Here is a 23,517-nt window from a genome sequence, read left to right on the forward strand (position 1 = left end):
TATATGTAATATATGTGTGTGCGTGGGCATATACATAAATGCATATCTATTTCTAAATATAACCCTCTCATTTCATAATGTTACTTCTATGTACATTTTCAGGGATGACCATTTGGCACTGACCAACAATTGGTGTGCTTTTTCCCTGGGGAAAAACATCTCTCTAAATCCCAGCTTCCCTCAGTTGCTTATAGTTCTTTGTGTAGGACTGAGGTCTCATGGGATTTTTCCCCATCCACTTATGCATGTTCAAATAATCTCTCCTGTCTTACAGATGTAAAACATGATGCCAAAATAAGTGGGTGCTTAATGACATATGGAATAAAAAACACATCAACTGACTTGACATTGTTTTTCTGGTGCCAAATTTGGAGTGCGCATGTGTGTGCATGTGTGTGAGCGTGTGTGTGTGTGCATGTGTGTGAGTGTGTGTGTGCATGTGTGAGTGTGCATGTGTGTGCATGTGTGTGAGTGTGTGTGTATGTTTCCTTCTCAACTGAACTGTAAGCTCCCGAATGATACTGTCAGTTCTGTCAGTGATCTTGTCTGGTATTTTCTTATACCTAACTATCTAATTACTTTGCAGAGTTGTTTAAAATTCAGTTCAGGAAAATTTAGGGTACTTTTTACACCCAAAGCAAAGTAATTGAGAATAATTTTACATAAACTCTATAACTTTATGAATTTCACTAAATACTGCTATGAAGGAAAATATGCATGGGTTAGGGTGCAGGTAAAAAATCTTTATATATATATATATATATACTCACACACATATATGTATATACATACATCTATCTGTATGTGTATATATATTCACACACACATACATATACATATTCAAGGAAGAATAAATTCTGTATATCATCAAGAAAAAGAAAATATCTTTTTTCTTAGAAATAGAAAAGCATAATTTTGGAGTATCTGTTATTTTAAGTTGTACAAACTCAGAATCCCCTGTCATTAGGTAACATGCTTCTACTGCATCAGGATGGTCTCTACCAAGCAACTCTTACACATTGGGGCTATGTCTTAAGTTGGAAAATTAATAATACTTCAATTGTGGTACCTTAAAAATCAATGTTAGATTCTCAGAATTCAGCAGTTTGTTGCCAACACAGATTCATTTAATTTTTAGGAATCCACAGAAAGTCTTTTCTGAGGGCCACAGACTCCTACACCTACCAGGTGTGAATCATATCCTTCACTTACTAATGTTCCCCAAGTTAGTCAAAGTCTAGAGAACCCCGATACAGATTCTAATGAAAAATAATGTAGCAAAGACGCTCCTTCTGAAACGCCAGTCTGTAACTGCCTTCTAGAAGCTAATTTTTAAAGAAGCATTGAATACTTGAACCTAGTTTATCACTTTTGAACACCAAAAGGTGAGTGCTGGCTTATATCCACCTGACATCATTTGTATGGAGGGACAGAAAGTCACCTCACCAAGGGCAGTGAAAGGAGGGTTCCAGTGTCCGATTCTGCTCTCAGGTTCACAGGCCAAGACCGAAGCTGGATAGCTTCTGCTCACTGCAGTTATGATCCCGTTCCCATATCCTTGCTGATATGCTGATATGAAACGCTGTGATCTATATTAACATCACATTTGCCTCCATGGAACCTGAATTAGCAAGAAGATTAAATCTTCCTTTCCTTCTAGAAGCCATCCCTTTTCTGCTTTCAGGACATCTAAGGGCTAGTACTTACTTCACAAAAAGCCACACTTTAAAAAAATGTTGACCCATATTCTTGAGTCTGCCATCTCTGCAAAAAGTTTCTCATATGAGCTTATGAGTAAAGCTTTGGGATTAGGAAAATTCACATTTACTCAAATAAGAACATTTTTGCATATTTTTAAGAGAGATCACATAATAGAATTCAGCGTCTTTAACTTTTGGGGGGCTTAGTGACTATGGACTTCATCTCTGTTTAGGCAATGTTTAACATTTTAGAGGTTCCCTGCAATTTCTACTGTATGGTCAAATTCTCTAAAGAGTGACCCGAATTCTGATACCCTGGGTGAAGGGAGTCATAGACATTGGCGTTTATGTAAGTTTCATTATATGTTTTTGTTTGGCTGGTTTTGCTTTTCAAGACAGAGTTTCTTTGTGTAACCTTGGCTATCGTGGAACTCGCTCTGTAAACCAGGCTGGGCTGAAACTCACAGAGATCCCCCTGCCTCTGCTTACTGAGTGCTGGGATTAAAGTGTTGGGTGGTGTCTGCCATCACTGCCTGGCTTATATGTGTGTTTGTTTTTTATTTGTTGATTTTGTTTTAGGTTATGCTATGCTAATATCTATATTAAACCTTCCCCACCCCTTTTTTTGTGGAATAAAGGATAAAATAATCTTTCTTTTTCAATAGCTTCAACAAATAGCCACCAGCTCCACCGCTTAATTACATAAACTTCGGGCTCGGCCAGATTAGTATTTGAATTCTGCCTCTTTCAAAGATGTCTGACTTTAAGCAAATTAGAAAATCAAATTAAACACAATTCTGTAGGTTTCTACATATGAAATAGGGCTGATGAGAAGAGTAAGATAAATTGTACATATGACTTGATTGGTGCAGTGTCAAGTACGTAATCGTTAGTGTTGAATTAACGGGTGGCACCATCATCAACATTACCATCAGAGAGAACACAGTTGAGACATGATCAAAATTGGGCATATTAAGTCTATGAAGGCATGAGGTGTTGTACTAGGGAATACTTTGAATGTCTAGGGCAAAACAAAGCAGACCCAGGCATACCATGCCATTATAGTATTTCCTTTACCATGGCATACAGTATAATTTACAGAATGATTTGGAACAAAGCATCAGATAATTTTCATCAAGAAATGGTCTAACCTATGCAGAATTCCCAGCCTCTGCTCCAAGGATAGTACTCTGTTGAACCTAGGGTCTCATTAGCACAGAAGGAACCTCAACACAAAGATGAAGCAATCAATGTTGGCTCCCAACTCTGACTTATGTATGTCTGACAAAGGAACTCATAATGATTCTTTGGTCCTTTCTAACACTATTAAACGTTTCAACAAATAACTCTGAAAAGTTTATTCATATTTTACAGTAATGTCTCTTCCTATTTTTCTTGCTATGCCTCTTCCTAAGTTTTAATTTGTCTCTGACTCTTCCATCATCTATCACAGCGCCTAGATGACAACCTTCTGCAAGAACTATGGATCAAGAAAAACAAAACTAGGAGAGAGTTTTTAGGGGAAAGAAAGAAGAGAAAGAGGAAGAAAGAAGGGGAGGAGCCCTTCTGTTATAATAAAATGACAAACTTCGTATCAGAAAACAGAGGCGCAACGGAGAAGAGGAGGGATCGAAGCAGGAATATTACTATGGCTACTGAGGTCATTAATGCAGGTGTTTTTGTGAATCCTTCATCCCCTGCCAAGTATGTGTGTTCCTTTCCATGCAGCTGAACAGTAACAGCAAAGTAACATCAATACGAATCTATCTTTCCCTTTATAGTCTACCCTGCAATAAATTCCTGGCTAATGAAATGTGTTCCAAAGTGAGGTTTACCATTTCAGCAATGTTTACCAGCTAGATATAGCCAGCGTGTAAGGCCTGTGCTTCATGAAGGTGGGTTTTTGTCACCGTGGGTCCTGATTGTAGAGCTTGACCTCATGGTCTTTCTCTGCTTCTGTTTGAAATTTGCATAAGCAAAACTAGTAAGAAAAAGCTAGAAATAAAACAAGATGAAACTTTTCTTGGGTTATTCTTTTGAGATTTGAGAATATGATCATATATTATACTTGCTAATAAATGTTAGAAATCTATATTCAATTTTCAAACAGCCAGAGCTGTATCTTATGTATACCTAGTATTAGATCAAGCTTATTTCCAAAGCTGTGGTGATTCTTTGCTTTCTAACTAGGATCATAAGAGATTGCATTAACTGTCAGTGATACCATGGAAATTTGAAAACACAGGGCTGTTTTTGCCACCATATGGAGGGTAGTCAACATAACTATTATTGATTGTTAAATAAATATTTTAGTGGGAGAATAAGACAAGTATTATGAATTAAGTAAAATTTGCTTGGTGGCTAAAATCATTTCAACATCCCTTTAATTTAGTCTTGCTTGCAATTTCAATCTACTTTCAAACCAGCACCCCCCTTTATATAACATGACCCTTACTTCTCTTTTTCTTGTTGCTTTGGTTTTCTTTGTGACCATTTCTTCTAAAAATATCAACCCCAGGTTAGTGAAGAGCAGAAGAAGAACTTACTGTCAGTCCTGAAAACTTGGTTTAATCTCCAGGGCCTGTATGGTAGAATGGGGGAACTGCCTCCCTAAAGTTGTCATCTGAGGCCTCCTGGAAAGTAGCGGTTGGAGTTATACCCCCCAAATGAATACACATCAAAAATGTTTCAGATAATAGCTACATTAGTGAATGTTTAATTCATTCATCAAAGCCTGCCTATGGTCTTTACACATGGGGAATTTAAATATTTATAACATACAATAAACTTTGAATTAAGAAATCTAAAAAATCTGTCATTATCCCCCCCTTCATGGATATGAAAATAAAAACTATGTTCATAAAAATAAAATATTGTAGGGGTAGGAGAGATGCATCATCATCTAGGAGCACATACTGCTCTTGTAGAGGACCTTGGTTCAGTTCTGAGAATGTACATGGGGATACACAACCACCAGTAACCCCTGTCTCAGTGGATCTGATGCCCTTTTTATCTCCACAGGCTCCTGTGTGCACATGGTGCACATAACTCACAGAAGCAATCACAAATACATATATATTAAACAGGCAGATCAATAATAAGTATCTTTTTAAAAGTCAAATACAATCAGTCTCATGTCTGTTCTAAGTGATGGATCAGAGATGGAAGAAAGGTAGCCATATGTCAGACACTCTTCCAGATACCATAGATTTGTTAATTTACTTAAAGTTCCAAACAAGTAGAAGAAATAGACATATTTATTGCTCTCTTGTGGAGAGGAGACAACTGAGAATCAGGCAGTTTGAGTGATCCACCTGATATCCCATTAGTAGGTCTTCAGAAAAGAATTCCGACACTGGATTTTGGTTTTAACTTTCTGTCAGCTGTCTGCAGTGGGTGTGGTAAGTGATTTTAATGAAAGAGAACAAATGTCATCCATTTTGGTCTCAAATAAGGTCAAAAGTAAGATAAAATTAAATTCCATTATCACCATGTCGCAAAGAAGAAAACATTAAACCCCAAAGTTAAAATAAACAAGAAAATCGAGAGCTAGTTTCAAGCAGTGCAATAGTAATCTAGGGATCGAGGGAGCAAGAGTGGAAGAAAGGTTCAGGGCTCTGAAGTCCACAGACATTTCCTGTTAGTCACACCTATCCACCTACACATGGTTTAATCTCTCCCCCACAACTCAGGAACAAAATTCAATGTGTTTTATTATTTTAAATAAGAAAACTATCTGATTAATAGATGCTTTCTGAATGTCAAGGCAGTGAGAGTGGACTCCAGGTGCCATGCAGCACAAAGATTGTCCTAGATGGTAAGAGCATTTAGAATCCATTAGAGTACATATTCTTAAAATACCCATGACATGATTAAATGAACTAAAGCAAAAAAAAAAAAAAAACAAAAAAAAAAACCCGTTCGTATTTTAAAGGATACACTGACATTACAAAAAATAAATAAAAGAGAAGAAGAAAAGAACTAAAAGAAGTAGATTTCATCATGGGACTATTCATCTAAATGATTCAGTCACACTTGACCATTACTCAGCCATCCTCTCTGCATAAGGAACATAAAAGGCTAATCTGACTGAGCATAGAAAGGCACCACATACTCATCATGCCTGACGATACCCTGCCCCAGGAAATGGTCAATCAACAAATTCAGGAAAGGGGACTTCAACCCAAAGCTGAGCTGGAATGAATGTGTCTAAAGTCAATAAACTTTGGCAAGAGCAACAACCCTACATTTTCTGAATGTGTGATTTTTGGCGATGTACTTAACTTTATATCTCAGCCAAATAAATATGAAGTGTAGCTCCATTCAGTGCAGATGCCATGTAACTTGGTCTAAGTTGTGTTCCACTCAGTTCTACACTGATATTTCAAGAAATATACCAAGCAAAAACATTCTTTACCCAAGTTCCTTGAGGAATATCCAATGTACACTGCAGATGAACTAACACTGACTTCTCTTTTCTCACTGTTTTTCCCACTCTTCTCTTTAATTTGTCATTAACCTGTGATGCTCTTCTACCTCCTACAATTACAAAGAAACTTTTGACCCATTTCCAGCTTCTGTTTTTGAGTCCTTCCTCTCCAACCTCTTTATTCACTCTCATACCCATTAATTTAGAAAAAAAAGAAAACAATCTTTTTTTTCATTATACATACCAATTCAAGTTTCCACTCCCTCCTTTCCTCCCATTCCCTCCACTTACTCCCCTGCCCCACTACACATCCACTCCTCAGAGAGGGTAAGGCACTTTGCTTTGGTAAAACTCCAAGACCTTCCCTACTGTATCTAGGCTGAGCAAAGTATCCATCCAAAGAGAATAGGTTCCCAAAAAGCTAGTACAAGCAGTAAGGATTAATCCTGGTGCCACTGCCAGTGGTCCCTCAGTCTGCCCCAGCCATGCAACTGTCAGCCACATTCAGAGGGACTAGTTTGGTCCTATGCTTGTTCCTTCCCAGTCTGGTTGGTGTTCTTGCAACCCATCCATTATTGATATCAACTTCTTACTCTCTTCCAGGAAGAATCACTCCTTATTTATAGAAATACACACACACACACACACACACACACACACACACACACACACACACACACACACACTTTTTACTATCATTGTGTTCCATCATATAGAAAGAGCAAGGTTCTTTTTCAAAAGGTTTTATGGATATTAAATGAACAATACCTGTGAATTTTCTCCTTCTGCAGTTAAGTCCATGTATGTGGCAGGAAAGTACCTAATTAAATACATGGAGTAGATTATTTCTTTACATCTGTTCTTCATCCCACCATGCTCTCTGGGAAGTTCATCTTGCTTCACATAATGGCAAGCATATATATGAAGTGAGGGGGTAGGAAAAGTGAGTCCAGACATCATTTACCCCATGTTCTCCTGTCAGGACTTGTGCAAGCCCTCCCAGTTATAGTAACATTCTATATTTGAATTTCAGCAGTGTTCCATGATATAATCTGAACATGGTTTGAATGTCCATGAAACTTTTCTGTGTTAAAATTTCATCCTCATTGTCAGGTAGGTATTCAGACCATGAATTTTGTAGTTAGGGCCTTCAATAATTGATATGGGTGAATTTCATGTGCCTGAATCTTGGTAGATTTACAAGAAGAGGAAGAAAGATCAGAGGAGATGAATACATATAGTACATTTTTTTCCTTCTTACCAAGTGATGTGCTCTGCTCCCTCTGGACTCCTGTCAGCAAAATGTCATGAACAGATTGATGTTCTACACCATGTCACTCCAGAAACTTAAGACAAAACTAATCTCTTTTCTTTAAAGACGCCTTAAGATATTGTGCTATAAGAACAAAATGACAAAGATAGTTTCTTTCTACCTTTGGCAATGGCTACCAGAACACCTTACAATCCTTTATTGGCTTGTCTGACCATAGACTTGTCCTGCCAACACCATTGGCAGCAGGTTGACTCATCATAGTACTCCATTTGAAATGCCATCTTTGAATGTATAGAATGTTTGCCACTCTGAAGGTTTTTAATCCATGCATTTCTCTTAACTTAATGTGGAAAATGTGACACAAGGCACTGTAAGAACCGTGGACTTTTCTCATTAGTTCTCAAAGCACAAGTGTAGAGGTGATGGGTGAGGAAGAAAGATGAGAATTAGGAGGTAGGATGGAGAGGTCTCCTGCCACACGAGGATCTGTTCATCATTGTTAAATGTAGCTCATCAAGATATGAAGTTAATATCCAAACCAAAGACAAAATTCTTTATCTGTTAAGAATTCAAACAAGTCAGCAGCAAGAGAACCAAGAACCCAATCTGTGCAAGGGAGAAGACATTAAAACAAAAAGATATTTCTGCAAAATCAAAAAGTTCATACAGATGGTAATATAAAAAATGGCTGACATCAATAATCATCTGACAAATTACAACTACACTGAAAGAACACTCACATTCTGACAATGCTAGTAACAAAAAGATCTCCTGAGTAAATTGGGAGCATGGGGACCTCAGGAGAAAGTTGAAGGGGAAGGAAGAGACAGGGAGGGGAGCGGAAAAAAATATAAAATTCAATAATAATCAATTAAAAAAGAGAGCAGAGATGTGCTAGAGAGAATATGGAAAAGAGGAAATCAGCATATACTTCTGGAACGTTTACAAACAAACGTAGCTATTATGAAAAGCTGTATGGCAGTGTTTCCATATCAAATGAAAATAGATCCATCATATGATCCAGTGATATGATCACTGCATATATATGTGGGGCAGAAATAAAACCAGGATGTCAAATAGACACCCAAATTCCCACATATATTGTGAATAATGATTCACAATGTTCTAGATACGTCATTTCTAACCGACCTAAAACAGTGACCCTTTAATACAGTTCCTCACGTTGTGGTGACATCAACTTATTTTCGTTCCTACTTCATAAATTTCTGTGACTGTTATGAGTCATAATGTAAATATCTATGTTCTCTGGTAGTCTTAGGTGGCCCCTGTGAAAGGGTCATTCCATCCCCAAAGGGATCATAACTCACAGGTTGAGAACCACTTATCTAGATGAAGAAACCCTAAGTGCTTAGGGATTTTGAAATGATGAAGAAACTATGGTATGTGTACATGGTGGAATACTTAAAAATAAAACAAACCTAAAAGGGAATGAAATATTGATATTAGGAACATGATGGATGAAGCTAGTGAATGTTTATTAAACAAAATAACTTCAGGCTAAGCAAGATAAACGCCGTATGACATCATTCATATGTGACATCTAAGAACAAGATGAATTCCTAGAAATGGAGTTAGGAAGGCAATTTCCAGCAGATGAGGAAAAGTGATGAGGTGAGATTATCAATATGTTGGTCAACAGAAACTTTTCAATTGGACACAATGAAGGTACTTGAGAAACCCACTGTGCAACATGGTCACTAGCTTCACTTGTTTTCTTTGCTTGGATCTTGCTTGTGATTTTTCAATATTCTAATCACAAAAGAAGTGCATGAAATCATGACTATTTTAAGTCATTTCATTCAAATGATCCACCAGGTATACATACTCCAAAACTTAATAAATATTCAAGTTTGTAAATTTAAAAGTTTATAACAGGACTTTTTAGCAACTTCCTGTTGCTCTGGAGTTAATAGCAATAAATTGGTTTGCATGATTCAAGAAAGATTTTCTTTTCTTCAAAGTAAACCAGACATGGGACTATACTGAGAAATGCAATCTCTCTCATATTGGCTGGATCCATGTCAGTACAAAATTGCTTATGCTTTTTTTCTAATAAAGATGTATACCCAGAAATTTCATTAGTTAATTTTTCTTGTTATGTGGAAATATTCTCTGAAGGTTGCTTGTGCCCTCTGGACTTTTCAATAAGCGAAGAAAAGTAAGTTTAAGTGGCAACGCTATGGTTTTCAAAACTCATTACCACTGAAAGTAAATCAATGTACCTTGGTATATGTATTTATAACTAAGTAGGACATGCCTAATTACCTGTGTTTATGAAAAATAATTCAAAGCAAATTTCACTCAGCAGCTGTAGTAATTTTTTTAACTAGAAAACCATTTGCCTGACCTACTATCAATAGTCAAATTCAACTTAATGAACAGTGACCACAGCGCTACGATTTATAACAGACTGAAATAGAAGTTAAGAACTTTTCATTGATCCCTTTTTGTAAAGAATAATCTAATGTTTAATCTGCAAAAGTCACATCCTGGAATTACTTTATAACTGGTTCTTATTTTGTCAAGACTGCAAGTTTCATAGCAGGGAACGATTTATTTTCTTAAATTGAAATCCTAGCACTGAGCATAATATTTGGCTCCTGGAAGGTGTTCAATATATACTTATTCACTGAGTAATAGGATGGATACAAAGTAAGTGGATTTTTAATAGGTTACTAATTGTGAAATATGATACTGTTATTTGAACATTGAAACTGTGTGTCTTTATTTGCTTTTAGTATTTATATTTAATTCACAGAATTTGGCATTGCATATGGGTTTGCACAAATTTGTTTACTCATTAATCAGTTATCGGTTGAGCAATTACTACAAACAACATGCATGGTCATGCCCTATGGGGGACAATAATATCAATTAGACACAGACCTTTCCCTCTGAAAATATAGGTGTAGCAATGAAATGTACCTTTCCACACAACAGTAAAGTATGTTGTTCAGGTACCAAGGAGGACCAGCTAAAATAAGGTAAGAGGAAAGAAAGTTGAGACCCAGCTGCACCGTGAGAACATCTGGAAAGTCTTCAGAGATATTTTTACATGGAGCTGTGGAAGAGGGATCAAACACAGACCTTCTGAGAATATTAATAACCAACACTATCAATAGCATGGAGTTTAGAAATGAGCACTTTTCTATACATTGGGTCTTTACAGCAACCTCATGGGGTGGGGAGGGATGCCTTAATTTCACAGAATGTTAAATGAGATCTAAGTTTGCTCAGTATGAAATCGATCCAATTAATGAACCTGGCTTCCCTGGAAAACCAAGAATAAATAGTACAACTTGCATTGGTTGAACTTTGCATTTGAACTCAGTGTTCTAAAATCCAAATAAAGAGAAATCTTTCTATTCAACTCTAAGTCATTGTTCTTTGGAGGACGGTCCTTGGAGTGGAAATATCCACAAATTATATAGTAAGCCAGTGGGGGTGGGAGGACGACAATGATTTACTGAGGCTTCAGGGCACCAACAATGGAAGTACAGTCTTTTACAAAATAACTCCCCTGGAGAGGCTGGCAACGGTAATAATAGTTAACCTTTATTGAGTGCTTTTTTATGTGAACGCACATACAAACCTTACCTGCGTGCTCTCTCTTAATCATCACAACAACCCTATGTGGTGGGTGCCATTATAAACCTATCTGCACAAATGAGAAACACTAGGTTCTGGATAACAAGTAACTCAAGCGGGATCACACATTTGACAAGTGACTCCACAATCATTATCATTATTAACAACCCCTTTGGAAATGCAACCAAACCTTTAATTAAGAAGACAAACAATTCACAGGCACTTTGTAATAAATTTCAGCCGTGAAGAAAAGTTACCTGGTCTTGGAGTCATTAGCAGTATTGCTGGGTCTAAATATTCATCTACTTCGTTCCATCTATATCAAGTTGCCTCTGTCACAAGTAATTACTATGCAATATCTAAGTACACTGTGAATGTAATTAGGGGGTTTCAGTTACCACGGGGAGAGACAAATAAATCTGCAGATCCATGAGCTTCTATTGATTCACTGCAGAAGAAAATCTCTTTTTCTCCCATTTATGCAGCGATAGTTCCTTGAAGCTGGCTTACCTTCTTTATATTGAGCCTGACATCCCGACATTCAAACTAATTCGAAGGCACCAAATTTCTCTTTCTCTGTTTCTGCAATCATCATTGTTGAATAAAACCAAATATGCCAATTATTCTGGCTTTGGGTGAAGGGGGTGAAAGATGCTTTATTTTTGTCCTTCTGCATTTGAGTTTTTAACAAAGTCAGGCACTGCTGGTTTAATGTGACTCAGGTCAGAATCAACCCCACAAAAGCAATTCATTATTCTCTAAGGGGAACAAAAATAAGTGTAAGGACACTAATAACATTGAACTGATTGACTTAGAAATGAGACCAGGTTCTGCCATTAACCAGGTGTGATAGCCAAGATGACATCTTTGTTACCTCAGTTTCCTCATCTTACAATAAAGGCAAGGGCTAACTTGAATATTATTGTCTTTGGTCTGTTATATCATATCATTCCAGTGCATATGAAGTTTTATGCATATGTACATGTACTCTTTATTCATCTTCTCTACAAATATTTAGTTAGTACCCAGGACAAATGCTGTGTATTCAGTGTGGTAAGTTGAGGTAGGGCTAGTAAAGACACTTTCCCCCAGTACTAAATACCTGAGTTGGATTCCTACGACCTATATGGCTGAATGAGAGAAATGATTCTGGCAAGTTGTCTATTGACCTCTATAATGTGTACAGGTACCCACTAAGATTAGAAGAAGAAGGTTAAAATGATTTAAAGTCAAGGTTAATTCCTTAGGGATATTCTCTTCACAGAAGTAAATGGATTGAAAGAGCTGTTCATAGGGAAAAAATAGATCTCAGCATTTAGAAGAAATCATCTACTTAGCCTTTTTATTGGATGAAAGTTTAAAAATGAGCTGAGGAAAGGTATTTAGAGAGTTGGTATTTTTAAAACAAAATCTTCGGTATGGATTTCTAACCCACAGTACTGTATATTTTGCAATTTCTCCTCTAAATGTATATATAAAATCGTTGACTTCCAAAGTATATTTTTATTAATAAAAGTCTATGCTTTAAGGACAAAATAATATTTTTAAAGTTGATGAAGTCAAAGGCCACTTGATACTACATCCAAGAAACAATGCTACTGTTATTGTTACTGTTGTTTGAATAAACTACTTCTTTAAAAATTACCTGTCCATAAAAATGTGGGCACTTGGCTTCCTCTAGACTAATTAGCAATTTTGCTCTGTTCCTTTCCAGCTGGCCACACTTTGTCTTTTCACTTAGTGCAAGTTCTAGAACCTTTCACCGTTTGTCAGTAACAGACATCTCAACTGGCTTCTGATGTGAATTGTTCAGTAAGATGTCAAGCCAGCTGAGTAAACAGTCTTTATGATCAGATCCTACTTCTCAATCAAAAAAAGTTACATGAACTTTTAAGGTTCATGTAACTCTGTCTCCGAAGTTTTCCCCATCTTCCAGTTTTTATTTGGCTTGAGAATTCATCCTACCCCACTGCCCAACTTTTTTTATCCTGAAGTCAGTTCTATGGGTCTCATCCATGGATTTTATCCCTTGACCTTTCTATCATGATAAAAAGCATCTAATTTTCCTAAAAGGTGATCTTTTTGTATTCTTTCTTTGCACTGTGCAATTTATGAATACCTTCTATGATTTTTCCCTAGCGAAGTCCAGATAGGACCCAGGTCAAAATTAGTATGAGATAATAACAAAAACCAACAAGTAGAAAGCCAGAGATTTAGTGAACTAAATGGAGAAGAATGGAAATACATGTTTTGTCAATATACTGAAAAGTGCAGACAGTTTTCAAGAATATATGGGATTTTAGACAGGGATGAAACAAATGGGACCAGATAAGGTAGTCTGCAGTATCAAATGATGAAGAGTAAAGGAAAGATGGTAAAAAGTGGAAAATATTTGGCCCCTGAAAAACATGAAGAAACTCCATGCACACTCGTGAGGACCCAATTTAGCATCTGCAGGATCTACTTAAAACTGGGCATAGATTTACAAATGCCTGTAACCGCAGTACTACAGAGGTGAATATGGAATTGTTGCTGGGAACCAGTGGCTACCAGTTCAGCTCCCGTTTGCTGAAAGACCTTGTATCCAAGGAATAATGCACAGGTGTGTGTGTGCAAACACACACACACACACACACACACACACACACACACACACGAGAGGGAGGAGAAGGAGAGAGGGAGAGAGAGAGAAATAGAGAGAGACACACAGAAAGAGAGAGAGAGAGGCACATACCATACACATATACAAAATCCACCTCCAAGTTTCCTTTGATCCGTTTCACTGGAACGTTGCTGTACCTAGCAATTCTAACATCAACCTTAAATGATGACACTGTCATGCACTGACTTTCACTGAGATGGAATAGTTATGTTCTTTTAAGCCAAAACTTCCCTTTAATATTTTTTTAGTTTTGAGAATTTCATACTCATATAAAATGGCATAATAATATCTACCTCCTCTCTCCCCCTCTACTTTCCTCATAATCTTCCATTAGTCCTTCCTTCCAAATTTCATGTAGTTTCTTTGTTTACCTAACCCACTAAATCTAATTAGTGTTCTCCACATGTGTATGGGTGTACAGCCATCCGAACAACTGATACATTCTCAGTAAAGCATTTTTCTTGCTCTCTTAACAACTATCTACAGTCAATAGCTCTTCAACATGGAGGTGGTGTGAAGACTGTCTACCTCATGTATACCAAGATTTTAGCTATCAAATCTTGTGTAGATCTTGTTCAGCTGCTGTGAGTTCATGATTATGACAGCTATGCTGTGTCCGGAAGATGGCATGTCATGGTCCTCCCCACAATCCTGCAGCTCTTCCATCCTTTCTGCCTCCTCTTCGATTATATTCCATGAGTCTTGGTGAGGTGGACCTAACAAGTTTCTCTGCATTTTGGCTGTATACTCTTTTGAATAATCAAAGCAACCAGTAGGGAAGCACATGGAAGTATATATTCTGTTTTAGTAGGCTACTGAAGGAGAACAGAAAATTGGATTTACAATCATCTCCCACATGATACACATGTACCCTGATAAGACCCTACACTTTGAAAAGCAAAGTAGACATGCCAACATTCACTCAACCAGACCATCCACTAGAGGATATGGGCATCTTTCCATATCAATAATGCTTTTGCTTTTGGTTTGATTTACAGCATCAAATTTCCTGTGGAGGACTAAAGAAAGGATATCACCAAGAATTCATTCTTTTGGGAAACTGAAATCATATGTGTTACCGTTCCAACAACAGCCTGGCAATAAAGTCATGTAGAATAAAAATACAATCATAAAACTCAGGTTGACTCTCTGATTTTTATTAAAGAAACATGATATTAAAATAGTTATCATATTTTATATCATACATTAAATCTTAGAAAACACTATGGTAATTTATCATGATATCATAAAAATTAAACTCAGGCTTTTATTTGTACTTATTTTCAAAATTCCACTCGAAGGGCAGTAGAGAAATAAGCACTGTATAAGTTCACAGTGATAAAATTACTGGGAGGCCAAGCAGCATCAGTGGGAAAATGTTAGCAAGATATGGAAGGAGGAATATAGAATAATGGATAATAATTGACACAGGGCAGAAAATGTCGAAAATTAAATGGGCCAACAGAAGTCAGCAACAAACAAAGGTTTTTGGCTGTAGACACTGAAAAGATGTAGCATCTTGTATTTCTGAATATACTTCTGAAAGAGATGGGATTGAAACAGAAGAGTTTGCTGGAAGCCTAAATAGGAGCAAATGAAACTATAGACATCCCCTTCATTGGAAAAAGACTCTGACTCAGATGTATAGAAAGTGAGTTTGGCTAAACAGGAATTTGGAACCTGACTTCAGGATGCTGAAAGAATGACAGATTGGACCACTTATAAGGAACACTTAAGCTTGCACACGACTCATGAAACCCATCTGTCCATTTGACCCTTCTTCCTCAGTTCTGAAGATGGCTCCCTACCCACCAACATGTACACAATATGCTCAAGAGGAACTGGTTCACACCTGGGAAGCTGAATTACTGAAGAAACCTAATGGCCTAAGACAAAAGATCTATATCTGTGACATCTTGGAGACTAGTTCTTTGATATAGTTTCTAGAGCCTTAATTATAAGACTTATAAAATAATTAATAAAACTTCCATAACTATTCATCATCTAATTGGCTTGTGAAAATTTTACTGTAACTGGTAATAAACAGCCAAGGTTCCCGAGATACCATAGAATATCCTCCAATGTGAATATGAACACCATAGACAATGATGAATACAGAGCAAGAAAAATGACATATCTATAACACAGCCCCATGCTTAACACTCACGAACACTGTGGAAGAGGGGCTGGGAAAGCTGTAAGAATCAGAGCATCAGAGACTTGTGCTGTGAGCCTGTGTCTTCTGCATATTACAGGGAGTTATATCTGTGAAGTCTCAGCAAAATGGTGACCCAAACAAGATCTACTCAGTGACAATACCAGTTGACATCCTAACATGGATGAGAGACATCTAAAAAAAATCCTCGGCCCTAGATAAAGATCTACAGACAACAAATGACGGCTAAGAGAGGGAAAATCCATCTCCTCTGATTATCTCAAATATCACCGTAGAGTCTTCGTTCAGCGACGGATGGAGATAGAGACAAAGTCCCTCAGCAGAGCAACGGACTGAGCCCCCAAGGTCCAGTTGAAGAGCAGAAGGAGGGAGAAGATGAGCAAGGAAGTCTGGACTGTGAGAGGTTGGTCCACCCACTGAGACAGTGTATCTGTACTAATGGGAGCTCACCAAATCCAGCTGGACCAGGACTGAATGAGCATGTGATTAAACCAGACTCTCTGAATGTGGCTGAAAATGGGGGCTGACTGAAAAGCCATTGATAAAGGCACTGGGACTTGTTTCTGCTGCATGTACTGGCTTTTTGGGATCCTAGTCTATTTGTCTTTTTGGATGCAAAACTTCCTAGGATTGTATGTGGGGTGGGGGAGGTTGGACTTCCCACAGGGCAGGGTTCCTTGCCCTCTCTTAAGGAGGGAGAGGAAGGAGGGTGAGTGGGGGAGCAGGAGGGGAACGGGAGGAGAGGATGAAGTGTAAATTTTTTGTATGGAAAAATAAAAAAAATAAAAAATCCATCTCCTCTCAGGTCATATGCTATGGCACATGTGCACGTACATACTTACTTAATTAAATATAATTAAAAGATAAGTAAAAGGTTTAAATATTCTGGTGACAAAGTACTCTGAAAGAAAGGTATGAAAATTTCATTTTGTAATAATTTAAGAAGAGAGAAGATGATCTCTTAGCTCAATGGGTTATTTTTTCCCTTGGTGTAGAAAAGGATAAGATAAATGAAAGATTTCTAAAAGTATTAACTTGGTGGCAGAAAAATAGAATCTAAGTTCACTTAGAGAACACAGAAAGAAAAATAACAAAAAATGGGCTTTTTCCCTGCCTGAGATGAATTTCAATACTCTGCATTCAGCTCTTTGATGAACTATGTTCAATGCAGAAATGGCCTGAATTTAAAACTGCCCAAGATATGAAATAAAAGCCTCAAATCACAATTTACACTGCAGGCTGAGCCACTGTCTTTTGGCTAATAGGCCAAACCTGTGGACTCCGAGAATGTTAGAGAACCATTATGTCTCATTTGCCATATGTTTGAAACCCAGTATCTCTCCCTAATGGCATTATGCCACACCAATAGCAAAATGGTCAGCACATCGAATTCTACACTTGCTACTCTGACTCCACCCTGGAATAAGAAGGTAAAAGGGAGAAGCAAGAACTGGAACCACTGTGTATGCTTGGAAAAGTTGCCAGTTCAGTTATTCAGGATGTTCAGTGTCAACTTCATTTTGGGCAGCCTTGCTAGTGGACTTTGAATAGTCCTTCATGCCCTCAGTTAACCAGCTCTTTAGTTCTAAGTTTCAATCTTCTCCCACTTTTCATTTCCCTTCAAACACTAACTCCAAGTTTCCATGTTTTTGATTTTCTTTTTCAATTCTGTGACTTTCTACTTCCCATACTGATAGTTACTGCTCTAAATTACATACTTTTAATTTCCGATAAAATAATATCATAAAGTGATAAACCATGAGTTCCATAAGTATGCTAAGTTTTATGACAAAAAAAAAACCAACAAAAACCAGAAAGGATCCTACCAATTCAATTAGGGCTCCTGATCAGATGACTTGGTGTTGAGCAACAGCAAGAGTACAGAGCTAACAAGGCCTGACCCGGCAACCCAAGCTTCTAAAGAAGGAGCAGGCTTCCATAAAGAAGTACAGACTCTCCATAGCTGGGTGTGGGGACACAGGCTTTCTTGAATTTTATGATGAGGAAGATTGCACCTACAACTGCTAAGTAAGTATAGTAACAAATCTGCAAGCCAACGAGCCTACAATTTATGGCTCAGACTGACCAACAACTTGACTTAAGCTTTAAATGCAAGGTCTGGCCATGAGCAGGAGAAACAAAAAGGAGTTGAGCACACTTGAACCTTAGGCCTATAACAACCGCGAGTGGAAACTGATTTAAACCACAAAATCAGCACTAACAAATGCTCAGTCATACTCAACTAACAAACTATCCCACTGAGTTATTTACCCCCTCCTTTGTTGATATATGGTAATGCCATTTTTATTCTTACTCTAATAACTATACATTTTTCTATTCATGTTAGACTTATGATTAATTAGCCTGCGCTTAGCAACTACCATGTACCACCCATGGTGCTTGATAAGATACAAGATGAAAAAAACAGTTCTTTACTTGACAAGGCTTTTGTCCAAACCCTGAATCTTTTCCAAGGTTCATCTGTGCCATTCCTCAAAAAAGTTAGGAAGTTTTAGGAAGAAGAACACGTCAATAACTTTAGCTAGAGCTACTCACCTTTAATATCTAATCAACCTTAATATCAGATCAGTTCTTCATTCTCTGCAGTGTCACAGTTGATATATGACCCCCTCATCCTGCCTTCAACAATAACCATGTTATGTCATTTTAGCTAAATCATCACTTGCCCTTGACCTCACCTATTGATAATTTCCCATACCCTGCCCCATCCTGCTGTTAAATTATAGTTTCCTAATAGTCTATGCTGTATTCTGAGTCAGCTCCAATTTATCTTTCTACAGATAATATTGCAGAAGACCCTGCACCTTTGGTGTTGTTGCTGAACAAAGTCTTGTTTGGCAAAGACTCGTCAACAAGAATCACTAGATACTTGTTTTCTTTCACAAGATGAACAAGAGCAGGTGTGGCTGATCCAGCAATGATTAGAGTTTTCTCTTCATACCAGAAAAGAGACAGTGAGCCTTGAATAGGAGTTTCGCTATTGGCAAAGAATATGAAAAGGCACTTAAGACAAGGAAAAGGCAGGGGAACGTGGTTTTGAAACCACAAATTATTTTACAGTTTAGGAAACCATCAATGCATGGACTCACAGGGACACAGCAGGGTACAGATATTGTTCCACGGGCAGAACAGAGCCTCTGAGGGACTTTCAGCAAAGAAAAGACGTAGTTAGATTTAAGGTTTCAAAAAATTTGGAAGATCTGCTCAGAAATGAGACTACCCAATAAACCAACCTATCATATGCCAACAGAGTAGGATTTTTCTTTCCTTCTATGATTATAGTCAGCCTAAAAAGAATGAGTGTAGTCTAAAGAGATATTTGTGCCTGTCCCTTTAGCTATTAGATCATTGAAACAATGGAACCCAAGGAATTAGACCTTCCCTAGGAGACGCGTGGTGGGAGAAAAAAAGTGTAACTAGCCAGGAGGGAAGCTTGTCTTCAGGAAGAAAATTTACAGCTTGTCACACCACATTGCAGGACAGATGGGAGTCAAAATGATGATGGACAGGAACGTATCCTGTGCGTACTGCTTGGTAATGCACACCTCTAGTTCCCTGGTAAAATCCAGACTTCACGTTACAACCTTAAAAATAGACTTGAGTAGTCAACAGAACTCTGTCCCCATCTCTACTGTGGCCACATTGACTGAAACCCATTTCTCTGTTTTTCATTAGTAACCAAGGTCATTTACAACAGGTTACTGGACCTGGTCGGTTAAGGAGCTGCCAGAGTCCATGCTCTTATTGCAACACCAGTAACCTAATAATAAAAAACAAAGGCATATGACATAGAGAGAAAATTAACCATTGGGCTGGCTATTTGCCAAATAATACAGAACACGTGCCAGGGATAATTTCGAGGTCCCTTGGTTTGTTTAGCTTGATGTCCAATGCTCTGATCATCATGGCAGAACAGCCCTTTTCTCTGTCCTAGGCAGCTGATAATCTCTTATCCACAATCTTTATGTCTCGTGCTTCATGGATTACAATGATTTCTTCCGTGATTCATCATCTCCAAATTACCTAATCTGTTCTAGGCTACTCAGGACATATTCGACCCTTGTAACATTGAATTTCTGGTTCTGATTGCCATAAATTGAAGCTATTCCACAAAATGCTTTGCAATGATAATATTTAGAACATTGGATTTCATGCATTTCTAAACTCGTGTTTCATGAAGCAATACCATGGTCTTGATGGAAAGAAAATACTAACTTTTAGGATGCATGCATAGGTGAAAAATACATATTTACATTTATAAGTACATAGTTATACATATTTACATATTCATATATACACATATACAGATACATTCATTTTAAATATTAATATGCTTCCAAAGGGTATTTTTATCTATATATTTGAGCCCAGGTTTGCATTTCTAAAGGCTCTAATATCATGGTTACTCCTTTGTCTGTCTCTTCCTTCCCCAAAGCAATTTAGTTTCACAAACTTTGGCTCTTCATTCCCTAATGTGTCATGCTTTACTCCATAATAGTCATCTTTAAACACACCTTTTATTTAGGTCAGGTCAAATAATAATTTTAAAAAATCTTTCTTTGGGCCAGGGTTGGCATAGGACCACGAAGAAAGGGATGATTTATCAAGTTACCAAGGAGTGTCATATGTTGTGTTGGGATCAAGATTTTCGCTAAATTGATCAGAGATTTTTAGAAAACAGTTTTCCCTATTTTGGAGAAAAAGATTCTCATCTACTGCAAAGCTCAGACATGAGACACCTGTAGCAAAAGACCAATGAACTTGGTCTGTAGGTGTAGGCCTCTACTCCCTGCTTCTGGCATAAGAAATATGAGTTTAAAGCCAGTCTGGGTCAATTAGTGTCTGTCTGTCTGTCTGTCTGTCTGTCTGTCTGTCTCTCTCTCTCTCTCTCCACACACACACACACACACACACACACACACACACACACACACACACATATAAAGGCAGGACAGATATACCCAGTCAGTCTTAGAGTGCCTGCCTAACTTGTGTGGCTGTGGATTCCAACACCCCTGTCCGCCAGAGCAAAGAGGCAAAAGAACAAGCGAAAAGCATGTGATGTGAAATGAAAGGCTTACATGACATAGGAGCCTTCAGCAATGCAAGCCTGGAAAATAGGTGTATTTTATATAGATTGATGAAGAACACATACTGTGGAGAAAAATGGTTGATACGAAGGGGTGTGAAAATAGTCTGTTTGTTCAGCTCCCCCACACCAGCTTCAATAAAACAGGAGCTTGCCCTTCCTATAGCGGTAAAGGCTTTTCTCCTATGTTCAATATAAGGTCAGATTTAAGGAAAAGAGATGAGAAAACATTATACTAGTCCCCTCCTCCCACATGTGTATATAAGCAAGGCTGTGGATGAGTGTGGATACGCATGTATGTGTGACTGCATATGTAGGTCTGAGGAGGACCTTCAGACACACTTCCAAATTCACTTTGAGACAGGGTCTCTCAATTGGCTTGGAATTTTGCCAGGAAGGCCAGGCTAGCTAGCCTCAGAGCATCTAGGGGCACATCTGTCTCTGCCTTCCACCTCTCTAACACCAGGACTCTAGGCACATGCTGCTGTGCCCAGCGTTTCATGTGGATTTGGGGACTCCAAAGTCAGGTTGTTATCCTTGGAAGGCAAGCACATTGCCTACTGAGCCTTATCCTAAGCATCGTGGCCTGTGCTCCCATCTGTGTCTTAAGAAACAGGGTAACATTGGGTGTCATATCTGTCCTAAATCCCATCATTTAACACAAAAAGTTAAAAGACTTTGGGCCATTTTCTCAGTCAGAATATTTAATATTGTCTGTGAATGCTGAACAAACGGCTTTTGGAATAGCATGTCAAGGTCGACAAGGAAAATGTGGGGTCCATATGCGTGTGGGCAGTACCAGTCGATCTCAGAAGGTTATTTCAAATAAAAGGGGAGAAAAAGATGTAAAGCTGGGAACAAGGACTTGGGGATAGGACCCAGCGGACAGGGGTGTGGTGTGGATATGATTTGAATAAGTTATATTGATATATAAAATTAACAAAGTAAATTTTTAAAATGGAGTAGCATTGGATCAGATGTTGTGACATCTCACCAGAGACACTCCCACAGTTTAGCCTCTGAATAAACCCACTAAAGAGTAGACAAACCCACTAAACTCTCCTTATGTGGGGGTCACCTTCAGACCTGGTCAAATGGAAGGTTTTCATTTTTAACATAATGAACTCTGCTAACGTCCTGTTTGATGAATCTTTTCTTCTCCACTAACCAGAAACTGAGGCTGCACCCAATTCTTTTCTTTCACATCAGTTTAACCTTAACCAACATCAGCCATTCTTCCTAAACAGTAAGGGTGTGGCTTTCATCCCTGCTCTTGAGTCCGAAGGCTCTAAAACTCCGTCATGTCGTGTGCACACTTTGCAGACTGCTAGCCTCTCTCTTCTGACAGATTGTCATATTAACAAGCAGTTCCAGATAAAAAGAATTTATTTTATTTTTAACCTGGTTGGTTTTGGTCTTGGCCAAGAAGAGGATTCAAAAAAATATGAAAAGTAATTGTCAGTAATTATGAAATTGATCAGTTCTCTACTGTGGCCAAAATATACATTAGACTTGGCACCCAATTGCTGAGGACTCAGTACCAGCATTTCTGATGCTCTGTGTGACCTTGGGGGAACAACTTTAACTAAATTGTGGCTTTGTGTTACTAACAAAACTGGTGGTAAAACCATCTAACTCATCCTCTTGGTTATAAGCACGCAGAAATATCAGATACGTGAAAACATCCGAAAAGTATGTCACACCTGAGTGCCAGGCAGTAGCATTTTCAGCTTTCTTTGCCTCTGGATCTACAAATTCATGATCTCTAGAATCTTGCTGAATAATATCTTTGACAATGCAAAGATCACCAGTCTGGGGAGTTTGTAAAGCTGCTGACAGGTCCATCAATCAGCAGGGAGACTATTTCATTAAGGCGAAGTCCTCATGAGCTTCTCTCAACTCCTTTGCAGTCTAATCAAGAAAATGAATGCAGGCTTCTTATTTTCACCACCAAGTGCTAAAAAATGCTAAACTGTGTTCATTCATCATAAAATTACAATATGGCCCTGTCATTAGCGGGTTAAAGATAGCTTGTGTCACCGCTCCCAGATTTAATCAGACTTACTAATAATCATTCCTCAGTGTAGGGGTAATGATACATATTCCACACAAAATAATGCTGAATTTTCATTAATGCCTCCGGGATCAAATGATTATAGCCATCACGATTCTAATTTCGTATAATCAACACAAAATTATTTGGGGTTTGTTGGCACTTTTTCAGTACACTGACTTTCCCAGTGCGAGAATGAAAGAGCCTCCCTTTTCTCTTTCCTTTCTCCCCAAATGTCCCCCTTGTTCTTACAGTCCTACACTAGAAAGAGCCATTGTAGATTACAAAGTGTATAGGTCTATGACAGTCCAGCCAGATGAACATTTCAAGATCACTCGTTTTGAGAAGCAGGCCTGGTTTGTTCTAATCATTTGCTTATGATCTTATGGAAATCCATTGTCACTTTCTCTGACTCTGACTTTGTACGTGCTCATTAAAGAGCAAGAGCCATTATAGAAGCAACAACTGGAACATATTTGACAGGAAAACACTAACACCCTAGTCA

The 23,517-nt window shown here is 38.0% G+C and overlaps 1 protein-coding gene across 25 annotated transcripts in view; it reads right to left on the reverse strand.

The window, feature by feature from the left end:
* The window catches only part of Nrxn3 (neurexin 3), a 1,575,536-nt gene that overhangs the window by 879,773 nt on the left and 672,246 nt on the right, over positions 1–23,517 (reverse strand). The gene's annotated exons all lie outside the window — the stretch shown is intronic.

The sequence above is a fragment of the Myodes glareolus genome, chromosome 11 (genome assembly GCF_982192425.1).
Source record: "Myodes glareolus chromosome 11, mMyoGla1.1, whole genome shotgun sequence".
NCBI lineage: Eukaryota > Metazoa > Chordata > Mammalia > Rodentia > Cricetidae > Myodes > Myodes glareolus.